Below are 7002 nucleotides of genomic sequence, written 5' to 3'. Positions count from 1 at the left end.
TGTCTATGATAAAATAGTTGTAGGAAAAAATCTTTCCCAGATGCAAATAATGACAGGAAAGCTTCTTTTATGTTCACAGGCACAGCATACAGTAGTAGGCAGATTATAAAAGGAGACCATTGCCCCATGATGTCTCCTAAGCAGCTATTTGTCTTCCAACGATGTGTCACCCCTGGAAACTCAAAATCCTTTACCTATGTTTTTTTACTCCCTCCTGTTACCCATATCTGAATGCTGCTAAGTTCATGGACTTTTGGTTTTCTCATGTTAACCTGACTTACAGAATCCTAGTCAGAATCCATAGGATATACAGATATATTTACCCTCCTCTAGAGAAGTCATTGCAAAGGGAGACACATTGACTTCATTCATAATTTTTTTATGTCTTCATATAGAATTATTCAGAAGAATTAAAAAAACATTATTGATTATTTCTTTCTATCTGTGAGAGATTCTTTTAAAAATTTGAAAGGAAAGAAAAAATATCATTGAAACAGAAAAGGTGAAGAATACAAATTATAATCCCATTTCTCATAAGCCGTGAGGTCCAGAAGTTAATGGCAGAGTCTGTTTAATGACTGAAGAAAATATTTGCCATACTTAGATCCCTCTTATCCATATGAGGTATATGTCAAGAACCTCAGGAAACCTCTTCATATCTGCTATTTTTCTTATATATGCATACATGCTGTGACAAATACTTGGTTTATAAACTAATCAAGGTAGAAAATGAACTTTTCAACATAGTTCATAGAAACTATAGCACACTATTTTTCCAATCTGGCTGCTAATTTTCATCTTCTCAGATAAAGAAAGCCTCTTTTGACTCTTTTGTGGCATATTTGACTTCACAATGTCATCATTTCTATACTCTGTGTCACTAGTAAGTAAACTATACTAGAGAAAAAGTTTCATGGTACCTTGGGTTGGGATAGAATCTAATAACTAAAATAGCTAATAAGAAACTAACTGCAAGGTCATATATATATAAAATGAATGTTCTAGACAAATAATGATTCACCTCCCAATCAAGATAGAACACGGCTATTTGAGAATTAATAATGATAGTCAGAATAGTGTGGGTTTAAAAATGAGTCTTGAATTTTCTAACAATACATCTGAACATTAATTGAGTAGGAGAAATCAAACCCTAGAAAGCAAAACTGTACCTAAGATGATAGAGACATGATGTATTTTTTGAGACAGTCATATATTTATACATATTTTATACATAATTATATATACTTATATATCACAATACACAAAGGTATATATTAGAATCTATAACAGAATGAATAAATAAAAAGTGTATGGATGTTTTTACATTATTTGATCAAAGCATATTTTATCATGCAACTCAAGTCTTTGTTGTGTTAAAGACCAATGTTGATGATGTGCTCCATAACTTTTGGGCTTTGGGATGCTTAGTATTTGCATCCAACAACATAGGCATGTTCAGAGTTATATTAATTGCTCAAAAGATAAATTTCAATTTTTCAAAGAAAAATATTGAATGTCAAAGTTTTATGCTATGAAATCATGTAAATCACATCCTATAATGACCCAAGACTTATAGTTCAAATAACTGTGAGATATTTTTTTTTGTATACTCATTAACCACATTGTTGGCACACAAGCTGTAGGCAGTAGAACATCAAAAACAAACTTGGCAAAAATATAGAGCATCCTTCATAAAATACAGTCATGTATCCAAATGCCATGTTATACAAAATTGGCCTAGAAATTCATACTTTGGTAAGCTAATAAAGTTAGTATCCAGAGGCTTTCATTTCTATCACAGGAACACTGTGTGTATTCAGCATTTGGATGACAATCATGGCTACTGTTCTGCTATGGTCTTAACAAAATGAGAAAGAGAAAATCATCATTCCAATCTATCTAGCCATAAATGGAGAAGAGATGATGACCTAGGCAGAAGGTTGCATATAACAATGACTATCAGCTGAAAGGCACATAAGATAGGGATGGGATTACAAGATTACAAAAAGCTAAAAAAGGAAAGTTTTATAAAAAGGAACAAAAAGATATTTCCAGTACTAAGGAGGCTGAGAGGGATGGATCTTTTTGAGTTTCAGGTCAACTTAGTCAACAAAATCAGTTCTAGGTTTGCCAGATTTATGTAGTAAGATCCGATGCAAAATAAAATGAACAAACAAAAAGCTGCTAGATAAAAGTAACATTAAAAAAAATTGCTAGATTGAAAAGGGAAAGTGCGGCATAGTCTTGTCCTTTAGATATGCAGAGATCCTAAGGAAAACATTTGAATAAAATGGACCAAATATATGTAAGGCTTTGTATAAAATAAAAGATAATCATTCAGTATGTTCCTATAATTACCTCAACTCTTAAAAGCTTCCCTATGTGTTAGGATATTTTATCTTCTCTTATCTTTTGTTTGTTTGGTTTGGTTTAGTTTGGTATGGTTTTAGATACAAGGTCTCTGTTTATCTGAGGCTGGCCAACTGGATATTTATAGTGAAGACCTGAGCTTTATAGATATTATTAAAGAATTTTGGATGGGTTTTGTTTCTCCTGGAACAACAGAAAAATAATATATTTCCAGTAGACACTTACATTTGAGTGAATAAAATGCAGATCTGCCCGCCAAGTGAATGTCATCGGTGCCTTGAAGATCCTGTTTTGATTGCCATGAGCTTGATTTACCATTTATGGAGTAACTTCTTCAACGTTCACTATTTCATCAACTACATTAAAAATGTCATACAATTTCAAACAAAACACAAGTTATACAATTAAAGGGAAAGGAGTTTAGCAATAAATTTAGAAAAACAATTCTAGAAATGTTATTGGCATTTTATTATACTCTACATAAATCATTCAATAGTAATACTCAACACAAAATATATAAGTAATAAAATTTTCTGTCCACACACACTCTTTAAATATTTTAAGTGGCATTTACTCATGACAGCAGAAAGAACTCATACACTTAAATAAGTCCCTGGCTTGTTTTAAAATAGGGCATAGTGTCAACTATTAATAGTCATGCATCTCTTTTTTATCAGAATTGATCTGCTCTCTAAAGACTGTCACCACTGGCCTGAATTTAAAGTGCAGTCAGAATAGTTCACTCCTTCCTCCAGTGCACTAAAAGAGTTTAGCAAAATCTCTCTGTTCCATGCCTTATTGTTTCTAAGAAAAGTGATAAATTTTTACACATTGTGTCTGTAGTTTGGCATGGGGAGGAAAGGCAAGGAAGTGGATTGTAAATGAAGGTGAGGACCCCAGGGGTGGTAGAAACAGTGGCATTGTAATGGTACAAAAGGAGTTAATGCAGGGTTCATGCTAGACTGCACTACCACTTATCCACAATTATACTGTCAGACAATCAATTGTCCTTAATTGTCATAATAACAGTGGTTGGAGATTTCAAGCCCAACTTCTGAATATGTACAACTCAGTAGCAGTAATATAAACATAATTGGATTTACACAGGAAATAACATTATTATAAACTAACTTGAATGAACTTTCAGGATAATGAAACAAAAAGAGCCATGCAAGAATATATATATATATAGAAAAGTGATTGGTTTCTGCAGGATACAACTGCAATATCCTTACAATATCCTTTTTTATTAAATATTTTCTTTATTTACATTTCAAATGTTATCCCCTTTCCTTGTTTTCCTTCCAAAAACCTCCTATCCCATCCCCTCTACCCATGCTCATTATCCTACCCACTCCCATTTCCCTGTCCTGGCATTCCCCTACACTGGGGTGTTGAGCCTTCTCAGGACCAAGGGTCTCTCCTCTCATTGATGCCCAACAAGGCCACCCTCTGCTACATATGCAGCTGGAGCCATGTGTACTCTCTGGTTAGTGGTTTAATGATGCTAAGATGTAATACATTGAGTTGAATATTCCTGGTAAATTATCACTTAGTAATGGGAAGAAGCCTATAAAGGTTTCACAGTGAATGTGCCTCATAAAGTTATGGCCTTTAATACCTAATCCCCAGATGACGGTACTGGTTTAGGGTGTTGAGGCATGTCTTGGACATGAAGCCTCACAGGCATTTGCAGAGACCTGAGAGTTACATAGTAACTTCACTTCCAGCCTGAACCTACTGTTTCCTGTTCTACAGAGTTCTGCAGGGCAAAAGCCATGTTCTTCCACTGCCTTGAACTCAACTGTGTCTTCTACATATCAAGCCATGAGTCTTGGTTTTCTTCTGTTAGGCATTTAGGTACAATGTTTAGAAAACAACTTCTATATGTTCTTCTCCCCTATGATTTGTTTGTTTTTATTTCATGTGTGACTATATTACCCTCATGTATATATCTATACCACATAAATGTAATGCCTGACAAGACCAGAAATGGGCATTGAATACCCTGTAACTGGAGTTACCTATGGTTGTGAGCAACCATGTGAGTGGGTTCTGGGCCCAGAACTCAGGTCCTCTACAAGAGCAGACAATACTCTTTACTCCTGAGCCAGGTCTCTAGCCTCATACACCTTACTTTATTAACTATACCAGATTGTATATCCTAGAGAACCACTGAATTGTGAATGTTCATGCTCTACTCATGATGAGAAAATAAATGACTAATGCTTAATATCTAAAATTTTTATTTTGAAATATTATGAATCATGCTGGAGAGAGAGGTTACTCTGAAAAAGGCTTGCTTTTCAAGAAAGGCACAAATTTGATCCAAAACATGTATTGAAAACAACAAAAAAGTCTAGGTGCTGTGTAATCACAGTGTTGGCAAGATAAAAGCAAACATAAGCAGATGTCTAGAATCTCCCTGGCTAGTCAGCCTAGAATATGTGGTGAGTGTGAGACCAATGGGACACCTTGACCCAAATCAGAAGCAGATGCTTAGAGATAACACCTGAAGTCTTCTTCTGACCTCCACACACATTTGCAACACACACATGCCTACCCACACAAATAAAAACAATCATACATGTCCAACCCCACATATGAACACACACATGCATACACACATAGAGAGAGATAAGGCATGAGCGTTCAATGCCTATAATTCTTCCCATTCCAGTATCATTCTTTGTATCACTGGCAGCACTGAACATATAATGTTTCTTAATATATTTTAGGGAACTGGGCAGATGGTTCAGCTCATAAGAGCATTTACTGTTCTTATAGAGGACCTCGTTAAATTTCCAGCACCTGTATCAGATGGCTCATGAGTGAACATAGCTCCAATTTCAGGGTTTCCAGTGCTATCTCCTGAACAGCAGACATCTCCATGCATGTGGTGCACGCACATGCGCAAAAGCACGCGCGCGTGTGTGCGCACACACACACACACACATACACACACACATTCAGGCACACATACATATAAATAAACTAAACTTTAAAAAAACAAACAAACAGCTCCCCCCACCCCCATGAATCTATGATGTCTTCCTTAGGAACAGAACTAGGAATCAAATACTATCTTTCATAGGTTCATAAAGAGTATGTTATGTCAAGGGTAAATATGGCCCAATATGCCCCATGAGTGGTAAGGCAGAGGTAAACTTCATTGCACCTGCTGCCCTGTTGACAAAGACTGTTACATCGTACTCAGTGATTCACACATTCTCTTCTTATTGCCACTAAATATGTGAAAGCATGTTTCTTTTTATTTTATTTTATTTTAATTTATTTTATTCGATATATTTTTTTTTAGATTTCAAATGATTTCCCCTTTTCTGGTCCCCCACTCCCCGAAAGTCACATAAGCCCCCTTCCCTCCCCCTGTTCTCTCACCCACCCCTTCCCACTTCCCTGTTCTGGTTTTGCCTTATACTGCTACACTGAGTCTTTCCAGAACCAGGGGCCACTCCTCCGTTCTTCTTGTACCTCATTTGTTGTGTGGATTATGTTTTGGGTATTCCAGTATTCCAGGCTAATATCCACTTATTAGTGAGTTCATACCATGATTGATCTTTTGAGACTAGGTTATGTCACTTAGTATGATGTTCTCCAGCTACATCCATTTGCCTAAGAAATTCATGAATTCATTGTTTCTAATGGCTGAATAGTACTCCATTGTGTATATATACCACATTTTTTGCATCCATTCTTCTGTTGAGGGATACCTGGTTTCTTTCCAGCTTCTGGCTATTATAAATAGGGCTGCTATGAACATAGTAGAGCATATATCCTTATTACATGCTGGGGAATCCTCTGGGTATATGCCCAGGAGTGGTATAGCAGGATCTTTTAGAAGTGAGGTGCCCAGTTTTCTGAGGAACCGCCAGACTGATTTCCAGAGTGGTTGTACCAATTTTCAACCCACCAGCAGTGGAGGAGTGTTCCTCTTTCTCTACATCCTTGCCAACACCTGCTGTCTCCTGAAAGCAGGTTTTAATTGCCAGGAGAAAATCTGATACCAGGCAAAGTTAATCTAGAATTAATTTAGTATCGTTTCCTAAGATACTTGAGTAGCCAACAGGAATGGTACAATGAACAATAAAAATAAATTTGTTTTGAAGTGTGATTATCATAGTTAGAATGGAGTATGACTTATGATACTTATGCTCGATGGATTAATCAATTAAATTTCTGTCTTCTTTCATCAGTGTATTAGCCATTGTCAAACAGATTCTGTTCCTAGTTTCCCCAAGGGATCCTCTGTGCTTAAAATAAAGCTTGAAAACAGTAAAACCTTAACATTACATGATTAAAAACATAAATGTGAATTTTGACTAGTAATTAATGGAAGATTTTCTTGTAAAATGATGTAGTGAGAGACTGGAGTGGTGATTCGGTGGAAAAGAACACTAGCTGCTCTTCCAGAAGTTTTGATTCCTAGACCTCACATGGTAGCACATAACTCCAGGTCCAGATGATATAACACAAATATATACCATATGGGAGAGTTAAGAGGGGAGAAAGGGAAGGGAGAGACATAGTAATTATATTATAATCTCAAAATTAAAAAAATGAATAAATGAATTTAAATTAGCTGTGGACAAAATGACTGTAAAAGTTAAGCAT

This window comes from Apodemus sylvaticus, chromosome 2 (genome assembly GCF_947179515.1).
Source record: "Apodemus sylvaticus chromosome 2, mApoSyl1.1, whole genome shotgun sequence".
Classification (NCBI taxonomy): Eukaryota; Metazoa; Chordata; class Mammalia; order Rodentia; family Muridae; genus Apodemus; species Apodemus sylvaticus.
Note: the sequence above shows the minus strand (reverse complement) of the source record.